Source organism: Tamandua tetradactyla, chromosome X (genome assembly GCF_023851605.1).
Source record: "Tamandua tetradactyla isolate mTamTet1 chromosome X, mTamTet1.pri, whole genome shotgun sequence".
Lineage (NCBI taxonomy): Eukaryota > Metazoa > Chordata > Mammalia > Pilosa > Myrmecophagidae > Tamandua > Tamandua tetradactyla.
This window is the reverse complement of record NC_135353.1, coordinates 148,907,657-148,924,956: the sequence shown is the minus strand read 5'-3', so window position 1 is coordinate 148,924,956 and position 17,300 is coordinate 148,907,657. Positions and strand designations below refer to the sequence as shown.

The 17,300-nt window shown below is 38.5% G+C and overlaps 1 long non-coding RNA gene across 1 annotated transcript in view; it reads left to right on the top strand.

Moving 5' to 3' along the window:
- LOC143670412 (uncharacterized) overlaps nucleotides 1–17,300 on the top strand; it is a 74,493-nt gene that overhangs the window by 27,671 nt on the left and 29,522 nt on the right. Inside the window, exon 4 of the long non-coding RNA XR_013169353.1 lies at nucleotides 10,314–10,417. This is a non-coding gene — a long non-coding RNA (uncharacterized LOC143670412). The remainder of the gene's footprint in view (nucleotides 1–10,313; nucleotides 10,418–17,300) is intronic.

The following is a 17,300-nucleotide window of genomic DNA, read 5'->3' as shown; positions in this document are numbered from 1 at the left end:
ACTAGTTTTATATCTTTTTTTATATTAAGAGATTTTTATTTTTTTTAACTTTTTTATTAATTAAAAAAATTAACAAACAAAACATTAAGAGATCATTCCATTCTACATATACAATCGGTAATTCTTAATATCATCACATAGTTGCATATTCATAATTTCTTAGAACATTTGCATCAATTTAGAAAAAGAAATAAAAAGACAACAGAAAAAGAAATAAAACGATAACAGAGGAAAAAAAAGATTATACATACCATACCCCTTACCCCTCGCTTTCATTTACCACTATTTCAAACTGAATTTATTTTAACATTTGTTCCCCCTATAATTTATTTTTATTCCATATGTTCTACTCTTCTGTTGATATAGTAGCTAAAAGGAGCATCAGACATAAGGTTTTCACATTCACAGAGTCTCATTGGGAAAGCTATATCATTGTTCAATCATCATCAAGAAACATGGCTACTGGAACACAGCTCTACATTTTCAGGCAGTTCCCTCCAGCCTCTCCACTACATCTTGAACAACAAGGTGATATCTACTTAATGCCTAAGAATAACCTCCAGGATAACCTCTCGACTCTGTTTGGAATCTCTCAGCCATTGACACTTAGTCTCATTTCACTCTTCCCCCTTTGGTCGAGAAGGTTCTCTCAGTACGCTGATGTTAATTCTCATCTCATTCTAGGGTTTTTCTCCGTCCTTTGATGCTGAGTCTCAGCTCATTCCAGGATCTTTGTCCCACGTTGCCAGGAAGGTCCACACCCCTGGGAGTCATATCCCACGCAGAGAGGGGGAGGGTGGTGAGACTGCTTAGTTTTATATCTTGATTGCAGTGGTGGTGACATGAATCTACATGTGCAATTAAATGACATAGAACTACACACACACATTGAATCAATGTTTATATCCTGGTTTTAATATTGTACTATAGTTATGTAGGATGTAAACATTGGGAGATAATGGGTGAAAGGTATATAGGCTAGACTTCTCTGTACTATCTTTACAACTTGCTGTAAACCTATAGTTATTTCAAAATTAAGAATTTAAAACAAGATATTGGTAAAACGATTTCATTTTTACTTTAGTTTACATTCAATAATTATTTTTTTTCAAAATGGAATTTTCCTTTAGTTTTCTCCATTATTGTGTAGTATGACTATTGCATAGAAATCTTGGATGACAGTAGCAAGTTAAAACAGGATTTTCTCTCCTAAATGTAATTTCAGTATTTGAGTCACCATGGTTTTGAATTGGTTGCTAGTAAGGTGCTAGCGTACATAAGAGAGAATGAGGTAGGTGTCCCCCATCTCACCCCACCTCAAGCAGGATTACTCTGGGATTATTTTTTGGTAGGAATTCTAAAGGCATTCAAACCCCTCCTTATACCTTTCTTACTCCAGTGAGCTTGTTTTAAGAGTTGGGTGGCTGTAGTCAGGCATACATTGGTGTCTGCGGAATGGAATTCTCATTACACAAGGTTAAGTAGACTATATGATTATCCTCTTTATAACCTTGACTAACAACTTGAATTAACGGCAGGTTTTCCCTTATGACTATCATTTTCTCCCTAATTAATCATTTTTCCGGAAGCTCTATCTGTACAACTAACTCGACTAGATCTCTCTGCAGAGGTGGGAATAGAAATTACTCTGGGAATCTTGATTGTGTTACTGATTTGCATAGTGCTAATGATTTGTATGTTAATAGGGTGGGGAGGCCCTAGGACTGCATATCAGTATAACGTGTTTCCTCTTTCCAGTTCTGGAGCCATGAGGGTCATCTTCTTTTTTTTTAAATTTCTCTTTTAGTTCCCCCCCTTTTTTTTGCACTTTATTTTATAGCCAGAATTTAATTTCAACTAGCATTTCTTTGCAAATGACTCTTGAGCTCTTTGCTACTGCCTCAGGAGCTTTGACATATACCATCTTATTATCCCAAACAGCAATCCTTTATTTTAAGTAATAATTTAGTATTTCAGTATTCCATCATGTTGGCCTTATGCTTAAATGCCAAATTAATAATTAAACATTTGATGAATACTGTTAAATGCATTCTATATGACACATGGAATACCTGCATTAGTTTGATACAATAGAATTATTAAATACACCATAAGAGACTTAATCTTATTTCAGTGCATACAGTGAAGGAAATTCAGGAACCATAGTCAGGAAGCTCACCTGTTGAAAAAAATATACAAGATAGAATAAACCTAACATAGGATATTTTCATCCTACTTACTTTAATCCCCCAGTGTTCATCTTTGAAAAAATTTCTATTTCAATTATTATTACAGATGTAGGAATTAAGGTGTGATGAATGATAGTATATCCCAAGGTATATGTAGTGATTAAGTGACAATGAAACCATTACAGTTCATCACAGTAAAGCAAACCACTTGGAAATGTATTATTGTTGTCATTATCATTATGACTGTGTTGGAAGGGGGTCAATCAATCAATCAAGGCTCTAGCCATCTGATAGATTGGATTTGTAATAAGAGGTTTACTATCGAGTGGAAGATGTGGCAGACAGCAAGCTTGGAATGGTGAACCACACATCCCACTGGCAACATTTGTGGCACTGGAAGTGGTATTCATGTGAACATAGCTACTCAGAGGAGTAGTAAAAGGGAGAAAAATCAGAGTGCATATGTGGATGCGATCATAAAGCAGTAGACCCCCTATTTATGAGTCAGCTTTCAAAATGCACCTGTAAGGGTCCACGGGTAGTTCAGTGGTTAGAATGCCAGCCTTTCCTGTGGGAGACACGGGTTCGATTTCTGGACCATGCACCCCCCCCCAAAAAAAATGCACCTGTAATTTGAAATACAGTTTTGTCTCCTTGGAAATGCTAATAATGTAACATGCACTGCTTGTAATTTATACAATGGTGATAGTACAGCAGTAAAGTTGTTTTTATTCAGTAAATTGACTCATATAGTGTAGCAGGCAGCCTCTAAGGTGACGCCCCTCTCCCCCCCCACCAATGATCCCCACCTTTTGGTATCAACACCTTTGTGTAATTCCCACCCCTAAAGTGTGGGCTGGACTTATTGACAGTCTTATAATGAGCGGGATCTGGTAGAAGTGATGAAATGCCACTTCTGATACTAGATTAAAAAAAAACTGTGGCTTCCATGTCTGGTGCTGTCTCTCGGACTGCTCATTTTGGGGGAAGTCAGCTGCCATGCTGTGAGCCAGCCCTGTGGAGAGGTCCGCGTTAGTGAGCTTGAAGGTGGCTCTTCTCAGGCCTGCCAGCAGTCACGTGAGTGAGCTTTGAAGTGGCTCCTGCCACAGTTGACCCTTGGGATGACTGCAAGCCTGGTTGACACTCTGATTGCAACCTCAAGGGAGACTCTAATCAAGACCACCCTGCTAAGCTGCTCCTGGATTCCTGATCCAAAGAAAGTTTGGGATCATTTGCTTCACAGCCATAGAAAACTAATACATATAGTGTTATTTAGTATTTGCCTCTTCAATTGCTATATCAGAATCTTCAGAAGTAGGAGTCACCATTAAGAGGTTCTATCACTAAGGAGTGGAAGAATAGGACAATTTCCCTTCTCTTTATTTACGCTTTTCTTTGCAGAAATGATTTATGTAATCTGTGAACATTCTGATGGACAGAATGATTTTATTTGCCTCAGGAAATTGTGTGTTACGTGGGAGCCACCTGTGGGATCTCTGATTTTGCTCATGCCCCCCTGAATAGTCAGGATGCTATATGGAAATTTTTGTTACTAGGGGATTTCACAGATGCGTTTGTCTTTGAGTATCATTTTACAAACGACTACCACCTGGTCTGAAGTGAAGGGGCGCTTAATAGCCAGCTGGAAGGTAGAAGTTGGCAAATGAACCATTTAAAATTACAGCCCTGCCCAGAAACCCTCAACTTTCTCGAATGCCCAGTGTAAGGATGGATTTTCCTCAAGCCTCTTAGGGCCGTGGAGTACCTCATGCTCCATTGGCATGCTGGAGTAGTTACATTCGTAGCCAATTAGCAGGGTGGCACACACTCCGCCAAGAAGCCCCCAGTCTCTTTAGACCCTGTATAGAGAGTGAAATTAGCTGAGACAAATACCTGTTAATCCTCTGTTCTTGGCTGGCGTGGAGTGCCTACTGTGCAGTGCTAATAGTTCTGGGAAATCCCAATTCCCAGTGTCAAGAGTTGAACAGACTAAGTCTGTTAAATAAAGAAATTTACAGCGCATTAGCTTTGATCAAAAAATTCTAGGTGCAAGTTTCTTAAACAAATGAAAGCTGCTTGGAAATACAGGTCACCCTTCTGGGAAACTGTTTTTGAGGTAGTTTATCTTTAATCTCCTCTTTCCCATGTCAGAGTCAGGAACAAGAAAGTGACAGTTTGAGGGGCTGGACCTGGGGACAGTAGAAAATAGTCTTATTTAGATGGGAGGAAAGAAATAAGTGATTATCCCAGAGTTTTGTCCAAGGTAGAAGGGAGCTTGGATATGGTTTTTGATCATGAGAAATATGTGACAAAAATTGCAGGAGCACTTACAGCTTCCACCGAAGGCTCGTTGATACTTATATGTGTAAACCGCGCCCTCTGCTGGCTGGAGCCAGCCATGTCCCTGTCCTTCTTTTTCCCCCTTCCTGGGAAAAATGTGCTGTATTTTCGCATCTAAATTATGTTTTCAGTTGCGTTCTATCAGCTCAGTGCTGTCTATGCAAAGAATGAATCAAGCAGAATTTAAATCGTGGCTTGTACCATAGTGCTTGTCACTCAATGCTCTGCATAGCTGTTTTCAGAGAAGGGCGAAGGCTTTGGGAATTCTTGGGGACACAGTATAAAATTGCAAATTGTGATTCCTTGCCTAAGTTCACGGACATCTAGGTCCCTTTTTCGTGGCATATCTTTTATTTTAACTTTTGTTCTGTTGTGGAAGGCAGAAAAATACTTCCTTAGTTCTAGGAAATGCTCTTAATTTAGACATGCTTTTAATTCTTAGTGACATGAAATATTGTTGACATGAAATATAAAGGATTTTGGTTATTGCCCTCAACTCTGGCCTAAAGCAATGGAGAGAGGATGAGTAGCATGAGCATGAAATAGGAGGAGGGTGGGCTGATGAGATCAGTGAATGGAAGAACAGACTATCTTATGCTCAAGTGTCATTGTGGCCTGGAGACTAGGAGGAAAGATGATTTACATTTTGACCTGTCACAACTAACAATTTGTGAAGAGTTTCTCGACTGTAAAGCACTATCCAATTTTTTTTCCAAAAAAAAAGAAGAAAGAAGTATCCGTTCTAGGGAAAGCAGAGGAAAAAAAATATAGCTCTGTCCCCGGAGTTGAGCTAAGCATGCTATGGGGAGTGTAGGTGGCAGATGGTGCTGTAGATTTTCATTTCCGGAAAGGCATGTTCAAAATGTAGTCCAGGATGTTTGTGAAAATGAACCAACATCATCCTAATCCCTCTGGAAATTGGCATGCATCATTTAACCCTCTCTTCCCACCCTCTGCACAGAGGTTGGCATTGTTTGGTATAGTTGGCAGGACTAAGAACCAAGACAAATAACACAGGTGTTTTTATAAACTGGGATTAAGTCACAGTTAGCAGAGATGTACAGCTGAGCTGTTTGGATAACCCTCTCCCTCCTCCAGTCAGCTTTAGTTGATGAAAGCATTCTCTAATAACTGTGGTCACCGTATGCTCATTCCCTTTATCCCAATACATAAAAATCACATCTACAGCAGAGATGTTTCTATTGATGTCAGGCCATGGAAAACTTGCTTTCAGGCCGAGACCACGCATGGGGGATGTTAAACCCTTATAACAATGGCTTCCAGCTATTCATGTTTACCAAGAGCTAGGATCAAGACCTACGCTGTTACTGCACAATAAAATATCACGGCGATTACATGGGGCCACTCCACAGACATGTCTAATCTGCAATTTGTGTGCAGTATAACTTGCTGAAACCTTTTAGTTGCTCTAAGTCTTGAGTAGTAAAACAAAACAAAACAAAACAAAAAAACATGTCTCTTGTCATTTTGATTTTACAGATTGTATTTTCGCAGTCTATCCTGTATGTGTAAAATATTCCAGTCAACAACTAATGTGATAGTTAAACTCTAAAAGTTTGAAAGTTGTTCTTTCTATATACCGAAGTGTTTACCAATAACTCACTGTTGTAATTGTTCAAAGCCTGGATTTTGGAGTCACACAGACCTGGATTTGACCTAATTCTATCCTTAATAGCAGTGTGATCTCAGATAAGTTTTCCACGTCTCTGAACTTTAGTTTTCTTTAATTATAAATACTGATAATTATAGTACCAATTCATGGAGTTGTAAGGATTTAGTTAAATTATGATTAAAAATTTAACTCCATTCTTGGCTCATGTAACTTCTAAAAATGTTAGCTGTGTAACAAGATTCTTGGAATGAAATCAGAAACTATCTTTTTTTGGTTTGTCTCCTATTGTCTCTTTACATTTTGTTTTGTTGAAGAAGTTCTTCTCCAGGCACTGGATAAAAAGTCCACCAAGCTCCAAGATTTTTTCCTGGAAAAGCAAGTTCTAAGGTGACTTTAATTTGCAAACCCACTCTCAATTCAGTTAAAAATTGTTCAGGCCCAGATATTCCAAACCTGATTCAACATTAAATTTTTTCTTTTTCCCCTGCTTCTCTTTCCCCAGTTTGCTGCCCAAGGTTTCTAATATCTTTGGAATTGGATGGCGGGAAGAGAGGAGGGGAAAGAGGGGCAAGAAAGTTCTTCTTTGCTGGCTCTGTTTCAAGGCAACATTGAGCAACAGGGCCAGATGTTTGAATAGTCTTCTTCTCAGAGTATTTTCATGGGTCCACAGAGACCCTCTCCCCCGCCCCCCGCTAGGTCTTTCTTGATTTGGGCAGTGCTTCTCCTTCAGCCAGATGTCCCCATTGCCCCTCAAACTCTCCCTGGTGATATACCTCACAGCCTCTTAGTCCTGGTGGCCCTGTCCCCTGGCAGGCTGCCCTCTTGGGAGGCCCATATTTGGTCCCTGGGATTTGTACATATTTGATTTGTTACTGGAGGTAATGTAGTTGCTTCCTAGAAGCAGCTATTTAATTTGATATGTTCGGCTACTTTAGCTTCCTAAGGTGTGAGTCAGCTACCAGTTCTTTGTGTGGCTGACTTTGTGTGGCAATGAACATATATTAAGTTCTCCGAGCAATGCCTGTGGAGCCCATCTCACCTGGCTTAGGGATAGGAGATAGTGGCCCCCTTCCCTGTCCCCCTCAGAGGGCATAAGGGTGAGCCTCAGAATTTGGCCTTCTCCAAAAAGTCAATTATTATCCTCTTATCTACCTTCAGATTCTCTCAATTTCCAACATTCCCCTATCATATCCTTGAGGTGGATGAAATATCTAATTGGTATGTATTCCCCTACTATGAAATGTTTTCATGGTAGTCTGTCTTACAACTCACTTTGGTATTTGATGTTCTGGTGTCTCAGTCAGAACTCCCAACTAAACAACCTCTTATAGGTGTTATCTATATGAAAGATATTTGATTTGATCATACTTTTCCCCTCTCATTTAGTCCCCATTGTGATCAAGTGGTTTATATTTAAAAATAAAAACATAGCCTTTTTTGAGGAAACCTAATCATCTAATTAACTTTCCCAAATGCTCTTGGCTGGTCAGTTATTTTAACATTAACCACAGAGAAAATGATACTTGAAGAAAATGCATCAATTTGCTCTATTTTCAAGGTGTATTTCTAGGAATATTATAAAATTTGAGTGTATCAGAAATAGGGAAATCTGCAAAGATTAAATCTCAAAGGATGCTCATTGCAGTGTTCTTTATAATAAAAAGAAAACTGAAGATAATATAAATGTCTAAATCTAAGTCAGGGTATTGATTAAATTGAAGAATGGAATATTATACTATTGTTAAAATGATATTGTAGAAGAATGCTTAATGGCCTGGAAAAATGTTCATTGTTCATAACATATTGTAAATTAAAAAAATGAAAAATAAAGAAGTATGCATTATCATTTTTTTTTTTTTAGTAAAAACAGACATACCTACACATAGAAAAAAGGACCATGCAGATATCCACCAAAATGAAAATGGTACTGCTGTGTAAACTTTTCTGGGTGGGTGTATATTATGCTTCAATAAAAAGTTAAAAAAAATGTACATGGCACTTGTACCTTTGTAATGAGATTGTAGGTAATTTTTATGTCTTCTTTCTGCCTATATATAATTTCTAAATTACTTAATAGGCACATGTTTTTTCATAGTATTTAAAAGATAAATGTTACTTAAAAATAATACTTGGGCACTTCCACGATGCCCTGGTGTAGGGTACCCAGGCTGGTGGGGCAAGGTGAACCAAGGAATGTTAGCACAAAGGCTCTGGTCTTGCTGTGGGCCCCTCAAAAAGCGGGCGAAGATCACTCAGCCCTCAGCCTGCAGTGGAGCCTTCTCAATCTGGGTCCTGGCCCTGAACTGAGGAGCTTCTAGAACTGTGTAGAAAACAGAAGCTGCTCTTAGCATATGCAGTACTTCATGACTCAAGTCCTGATTGTTGATTTTCAGCCTAAGTGAAGCAAAGACTGAGGTGAAGTCAATAATTCAGCCGAGTCCTTCGTCGTTTGCCACTCTCTGGCTCATAGAGACCCAAAAGAGCAAAATTCTGATATCTAGAGGACCCGGGAAAGAGGAGAGTAAGAGCAATTTGTTGGGAGAAGGAATCTGTCCTGGCCCAGCATTTGCGCCCGGGGTACACCATGCTGTCCATTCCCAAAAGCCCTGCAGGTTCATGAGTCACAGTCGCACATGGGAAGGGGAGTCCTCCAAGTTGATGATGCGGGGGGATTTAGGACATACTTAGGAGTGAGGGATTTATAGAATAGGGAGCCTTTGACGGATTTTAAACTGGGGAATGACATAGTCATGTTTGCTCTTTAGATGGTCATTCTGTGCTCAAAAGGGAAAAGTTTAAGCATAAAGATTTGCTAGGAGGTGTGGTAAGTCCAGGCCTGAATTAGAGTGGAGGGAATGTTGACAAGGAAGATATAAGAAAACTTTACAGTGAATTATGTGGAGCAGGAGACACATTAACTGGGGTAAATGCAAAGCATAGTGTGAGTTTCATTTAGTCCTTGGAAAATATGGAATAACTGCCACTTAGCAGGCATTGGGTAAATATTTGTTGATGCTGTGAATGAATTTTAGTCTAATAAAGGAGTGTGGCAAGGCTCTTCATATAAATGTGTTGCACAGCATAATTGTAACTTAGCTATGAAACCCAAAGGGCTATTTTTAAAAACCAATCTCCTTTTCAGCACAGTGGGTTTTGCATGGTTCCTTAGCTGGTAAACGTAGGAGGGTCCTTTTGAGTTGGGGTAGTGATCCCTGTGGGTGGATGACAGGGAAACCCAGTAAAAAGAGCTTGTTGAAGTGACCACTTTCTTGGCTTACATGTAGTTTTGTCCCTTTGCAGCCACATTCTGCCAGCAGTATTGCTGTGAAAATATAATAGTCTTGCTAAAAGTGGCTTCGTTTGTGTGGGCAGTGGAATAGAGAAATAGAAGAAATTTCTAGGATGCCATTTCAGCCATGTAAATGAACACTTGCCCATGTACCAGGGATTTAAAAGAGGTTCTTTACTTCTTTCTGCTGAATTTCTTGGGATTTAGGGTTGGCAGGGTGGACGAATGGGTGGTTTGGGTCTATATGGCATAGCTCCAAGACAGAATTTGAGGCCAGTTACTGGGTATCTGCTTTGGAGCCAGATTTCTCTAGCTTAATTGTATACATTTATCAGGGCATCAAGATATTTTCGTTTCCTAGGCTGGTCGAAGCAAATACCATGAAATAGGTCAGTTTAAACTATGGGCATTTATTTGCTTGTGGTTTTGAGACAAGGAAAATGTTCAAACCAAGCCATCATCAAGGTGGTGCTTTCTTCCCAAAGACTGGCTGCCTGTGATCCTGGACTCCTCTGCCACATGGCAAGGCACATGGCATGGCAGAGTCTGCTAATCTCTCTTTGGGGTTTCATTGATTTCAGCTTCTTGCTTCCATGGCTTTCTTTCTCTTGGTCTGAATTTCATTCTCTTAAAAAGGACTCCAGTAATAGGATTAAGACCCATCCTGATTGAGGTGGGTCACATGTTAATTGAAGTAGCCACATCAAAAGGTCCTACTTACAAGAGGTTTACACCCACAGGAATGGATTAGATTTAAGAACATGTTTTTTTTTTTTTTTTTTGGGTACATACAATTTCAAACCACCACACCAGGTAACTGTCAAATCAATGGGAATGATGACCTTGTTCTTTCTCTATACAGCCTATGTGTGTTAGCCTGAAGGAATATGAATACTTTCAACCAAGCGAGGATGGGTTAATTCAGAGCAGCTGAAGAAGACTTTGTAGAGGAAGCTACAGACACAGGTGGGGCTCAATTAAAACATTAATCCAGCTGTAAGCTGTGTTATTGAATATAAGAGGAAACAAATTGACAAGGTGGCTAGTTTTTGAACAAAGCAACTGGCCCATGATGATATTATTTTGATGTATCTGGAATTATCATAATAGCAAAGTCCAACAATAAATAGAAAAATGAATGGCAGTGAGATTCCAACAGAGACCATTTCCTCTAAGAATAGGAGCCAGAATATGCACAATTGTATTCACAGTATCATTAAAATATGAATAAACAGCAGCAAGTTTTTATTATACAGTGAAAGAACCTCCTGCAGGGAACTGAAAATTGAGTGGTGTGTGTTTAATAAATTAAAACCAACAAGAAATGGTTATTTACCAGGATGCAGGAAGGACTCAGAATAATGGGGGGTTAGCTAGGGACACAAATGAAATGGATTTATTATTAGCTGGTATCTTAAAGGTTTAAAAATTTTAATTATATGGCAAAATTGTGAAGGGAAGAGAGGGAATGGTGAGAGATGAGACTGTAAAGTTTAGCTGGTGCTAAATTGTGAAGGGCCACATTTTAATAAGTTAAGGTGTTTGAGCTTTATTCTAGGAATCTATTCTAGGATTTTAATCGGGACACAAAAAACTTAGAGTATCATTTTGCTTTAGCTGTATAACAAACTACGTCAAGTCTTAGTTGCTTAAGACAATAGTCTTATTATTTTCTATGGTTCTTTGGCTAATCTGGGCTGTTCTTTTGGTCTGGGTCAATTTACCTGGGCCTGAATAGTCTAGGATGGCCTCACATGTCAGGGGCCTCAGGTGGGGTGGCTGGGATCTCTCTCCACATCATGTCTTATCTTCTAATAGGATATCCCAGGCTTGTTATCATGGTGACTGAAGACTTCCTAGCAGCAAGAGAGGGCAAGCACCAATGGTGTGAGCACTTTGCCAATTTCTGATTGTGTATGGTTTGCTAATGTTCCATTGACCAAAGCAACTCATATATCCAAGCTCAGATTCAAGGGATGGAGAAATAGACTCTACCATTTGATAGGTGGAACTACAAAATATTGTGGTCATTTTTTTTTTCAATCTACCACAATTGGATTTGCGTCATGAAGAATGGACTGGAACATGGCAAGCCTTTGGGAAGAAGTTGGTGGCAGTTGCAGCAATCTGAGAGAGGTGATAATGGATAATGGCAAGAGAAATAGAAAGATGTTGAGAATTCAATAAATACTTAGGATATGTAATTAATAGAACTTGGTAATTAAGGATTTGTGTCTGTGTATATATGTGTCTGCACGTGCGTGTGAGTATGATTGTAGTCAAGGATATCATTCGTATTTCTGCCTTAGGCTTCTGAGTAGAATTAGATTCATAATGGCCCTTCTGTGGGGGCTCTTTATTGACGCATTTTTGTGGCTGAATTAAACTAGGCTAAAAGGTTAATCTCTATTTGACCCTATAGTTAAATATGGGAAAGGGAACTAGAAGTACAGACCTTACTATATAGAGAAGACGCAGACAACTTTCACCTATTCAGACAAACAGCATTATTTTTCTAGTCAATGATACAAGTTCTGCGGACATCTGCTGTGGACTGATGTTATTAGACAATAATATAATAGATTAGACAATCTATTATATAGACAATCAGATTGGTCAGTCAAATATTCGTGGAATGCCCTCCATATCCAAGGCACTGGTTGAGATCCTTAGGGCAATTTGAAGAGAGATAAAATCTTGGCTTGATTAGTTTTGTCTTGGGGAATGAGCCACATCTACAGTACCTAGTAAAAGGTTTCTCCCAATTTAGGACTGTGGGTAAGTGTTGAATCAATGGGAATGATACTAGGGTCTTTCAAAGTTCCAAGGAGAAGCAGGGTCCATAATTCAAGATGTTTGAAAAGGAACCAAATGAATAGCATGCATGCTCTGGATGATGAGTCCATTTTAAGTCAGTTTCTTAGAAAAAGTTGATGTATTTGGACTGAATTACTTTTATAATTGAGAGTTATAAAAACCAAACCTCAATATATTTCTTTCTAGTTAATGTGAATTAAAGGATTTTAAGCCAGTTTCAGTATGTGTAGGATGCTTTATTGCCAGCTCTTCTGCTTTTACCAAAACTCCTGTATAAAGTCTTATTTTACAGTGTTAAAGTGCTTTTCCTTGTATTTGTTTGCTATGGTGAAAATGTACCCCCCCCCTTTTTTTTGAAAATTATACAAAATAATATGGATGCCTGAAGCAATGTACTGGGTAATTCAACTATCCACAATCTAGGTAAAAATGTGGATATCATGTTTGTATAAAATATCCAGATAACTAACACATATTCATTTTTCTCATTTGGTTTTTCTAGATAGCTGTCATAAGATTAGCATTGGTTCAGAGCTTTCAGTGTGACCTTGGTTATCTTTCGCTGACTTTTCCTTGTATTAATGTGGGCATATTCCAACTGAAAAGGAAATTGGGATATCTCTTTTAGCTGCTGTAAAAATGCTTTGATATTTGCATCTGGTGACTAGGGTGCCTTTGTTTCACCTCCTAAAGAAATATAAAATTGCTGTAATATTAAACCATTCCTGTAGCTACTAATGGTGGTGACAGATACTCAAATGATGATCGCTAACACTTTGCATGCATTTCTTCATTCACTCCTCACAACGACTCTGTAATGTAGGTACTATTTTATCCTCATTTTATGGAAGATGAAACTGAGGAACAAAGTGCTTAAAATACTTGCCCAAGGTCATATAGCTGATAAGTGTGGCAAAACCAAGACTAGAGCTCTGGAAGACTGGATTACTGTTCAAAAATACTCTTGTTGTCATTCACACAATGACACTGACCAGACTCATTGATGTTGGTCTTGGCCATGAGGCTCGCTTTGGTTTCATAGTGAGTGGAATGTATTTCCCCATTCCTTGACTTTGAGCTTCACTGGCTTTAGCCTCTGAGTTAGTAATATAAATGATGCCGGCCAAGACATGAAATGTGCTCATGTGATCGGGCTCATCCTCTTGTGCTTCTGCTATTACTATTAGAAGAACATGCCCTAGTTAACCCATTGATCCAAGGAAGAAGAGAGACATGTCAAGTAGACCTAGACTCATCCAATAGCTTGGGGCTAAGCCCAGTTGAGCCCAGTCTACATCAGCAGAGCCATGCCTACTGACCCAAAGATAGGTGAGTAAGAATAAGAGATTGTTGTTTTAAACCATTGATATAGGTGCAGTTTGTTACACAGCAAAAGATAAATGATGCAGAGCCTAAGCAGTCTAAATCTAGGAACCTGCACTATTGATCACTACCAGTATATCAAATTCAGAATTATTGCAAAAACAACTAAATCAAGAAGTGTCAGTCATCTCAAATGATCAACTCTGTAATATTATGTGGTAGATAGTATTATAGAGGTATTCTCCTTGGAAGTTCCATGTCTTTATGTTTCATTCATATATTAAAAAAATTAAGAATACAGGTACTTGGTTTTGTTTAATGTCCAGTTCACACAACTTGTATATACATTTCTTGGCCATCAGCTTCTAGATGTAATCGACTTACAAGTTAGGAAACATGCCTGCCACTCTAAAAACAATATCTGAGATGGATAAGTGAACACACTTTTGAATGACACAAATGGTTCCCATCTACAGAAAAGCAATGACAGGGAAGGAAATGGAAAACTGGATATTTACAATAAAAATAACTAACAATGCGAAGAGGTTTGTTCTGCACCAGTGGGCCAGAGATGTAAAATTTAGATAGCGATCTGGACAATAGACACCGGAGCAATGACAGACTTTATTTATTTATTTATTTATTTCTACCTTTTAAGATGTGTTGATCTTTTGCATTTAAAATAAACTGAAAAACTGGAAAGCAGGTCAAGGTCTTGGTTTGAGCTTGCTTATTTTTGATCCCAGGAGCTTTAGGGCATAAAATAGCAGGTGAGATTATATAGTTTAGAGTGATCATTTGACTGCCTTCTGTGGATCCTGCATTTATTTCATATTGTGTTTTCTAAAACATATTCTGAGAGTTTGGGTTTTGGGGGGCATATATGTTTTGCAAATGCATGATCGCTCAAAAATGTAATGCTTCTTTACTGCGGGACTTCTCATAGATTTTAATGTACTAAGAGGCATTATGAATCTTTCAGAAAGGGGTGGAAATGTAGCATATCCCAGGCTATTTATTCGTCTGTGAATACTTTGTTCAAGAGGTAACTTCTAAGGCTAAAGTGATGCAGAACATATGTTGGGGTATTTTGCTCTGACCTGTTTCTCTGATGAAATTCTATTGCTTCAGGGATCCAGCATACCATATTCTCATAACACCCAGTGAGATAAGTAGGGAATAGGCTTTACTGGTTGGATTCTTCTTGCTGTAGAAGGGGAGGCTGCCTGTTTGAATCTGTGTGGCAGTGGGTAAGATGTAGGTTCTGGTATCTGACTGGATAGAATCAAATTCTGGCTTTACCACTTACTAGTGGTGTAAACTTGGGTGTCTGTGCCTTAGTTTATTCATCTATAAATATGATAATTAAAGTATATAATCTCATAGGTTTGTTGTGAAGCTTTAATGAGATAATAACTAGAAAACACTTAGCATAGTGCTTGTCATGTGTTAGGCTCTCAATAAATATTATTTTAAATTATAATTATATATGTCTGATCAGGGACTTGTATCATATACACACAGAAATTTTACAGCTCATTTATAAAAAGAGAGCCCAACTGAAAAATAGGCAAAGGATTAGAATAGGCATTTCTCCGTAGAAGAAATGCGGACAGCCAATAAGCATGTGAAAAGATGCTCATCATTAGTCATTAGGGAAATGCAAATCAAAACCACAGTGAGATAACACTTCACACCCACTAGAATGGCTATAATAAAAATGACAGTTAATAACAAGTGTTGACAAGGATGTGGAGAAATTGGAATTCTTGTATATTGCTGGTGGGAATGTAAAATAGTGCAACCACTTTGGAAAGCAGTTTGGCACATGCCTCAAAATGTTATACATAGAGTTGTTTTATAACCCAGTAATTTCACTCCCAGGTATGTATCCAAGAGACATGAAAACATCCATTCTCATAAAAACTTATACATGAAAGTTCATAGCAGTATTATTCAAAATAGCCTAAAACTGAAAACAATCTAGATGTCCATCAACTGATGAATGATTAAAAAAAATATGGTCAGTTTATACAGTGGAATATTATTCAGGCATCAAAAAGGCATGATGTTCTGATACATGCTACAACATGGATGAAACTTGGAAACATGCTAAGCGAAAGATACCAGTCACAGAAGACCACATATTGTATGATTACATTTATATGAAACATCTAGACTAGGCAAATCCATAGAGATCGAAATAGATTAGTGATTGCCTAGTGCTGGTGAGTACTGAGAGGGATAGGGGATGATTGCTAATGGGTTCATGATTTTGTTTCGGGGGGGGGGGCGGAATGTTAAAAGCTGTTAGAAGTTTTATTTATTATTTCTAAGCAGAATGGCCAGTGCTAGGTTGGGGGACTTCTCTCCCATCTATTGTACTGCCTAGTATAGCTTGAGCCATTGCCATAGCTCCAATTATGCTGTGTTAAAACTAAGAGATTTCTAGAGATGTTTGAAAAAATGAGTTGGAGTGGCCAAGATTGCTCCCCCTCTCTATGATTATGATAGAACTTTTTTGGGGGGGGGCATGGAAGATTCCTCCCTCCCTTCCTCCTTTCCTTCCTCCCTCCCTCCTTCCCTCTCTCCCCTACTCTCCCTTTCTCTCTTTCTTTCCTTCTTCAGTTGTAGGTTTACAGAAAAATCACGCATTAAGTACAGCGTTCCCTTATACCCCTCTCTCTCACACATGGTTTTCCGTACTGTTAACACTTTGCGCTAGTGTGGCCTCTCTGTTACAATTGATGAAACAGTATTGTTATAATTATATTCTTAATTATAGTCCACAGTTATTAGTATTCACCCTTTTCGTTGTACAGCTCTATTCTGGTAACATATACACAGCTTAAAATTAATCGTTTTAGCCACTTTCAAGTATGCAATTCAGTGGTGTTGAATCTGTTCACAATGTTGTTGTGTTACCATCACCACCATCCATTACCAAAAGTTATCCATCATCCCAAACAGAAACTCTGTTCCAATTTAGCATTAACTCCCCATTCTCTACCTCCACCCTGGGCCCTGGTAACCTGTATTCCTAGTTTCTTACTATACGGATTTACATATGCTAATTAATTTAGTATAAGTGAGCACAAGCAGTATTTATCCTTTTGTGTAAGGTAAAGTTTTGGGATGATGCCTTTCTGTCTGTTTATAGTCTTGGTATCTGGTTGCTAAAGGGGATGTGGCAAGATATGGAAGAGAGGATCGTAACCATTTGTCTTTGCTCCCTACTCCATGTCCAGAGAATTCCTTGTCATCTGCAGATTGTCCTTTGGGGAGATTTCTCTTGTAGAGTGCACAGCTTGAAACTGACAGTGCTTTAGCTTTGTTATAATGTCCTCTCCCCTTGTCTCTGGAAGTGAGATCGTTTCTGTTTTGTAAAACAGAATGTAAAATCGCTTCATTTCAACCAGCTAGCGGTATAGCTGGGTGAAGTATAGTTTTAGATTTTACATTAGAGATTAGATTGGGAACTTTTCTTTTCTTTATATCCACCCTCCTACACACACACACATGCCACACATTATTTTTATGCTAAACTATCTGAGGGATTGATGTAGACATCATGACGTTTATCCCTAATTACATCAGCCTGTTACTCCTAAGAACAAGGACATACTCCTACGTAGCCACAATACAACTATCATCCCTGAGGGAATTTAACATTCATAAAGCACTGTCATCAATATATGAACCATATTCA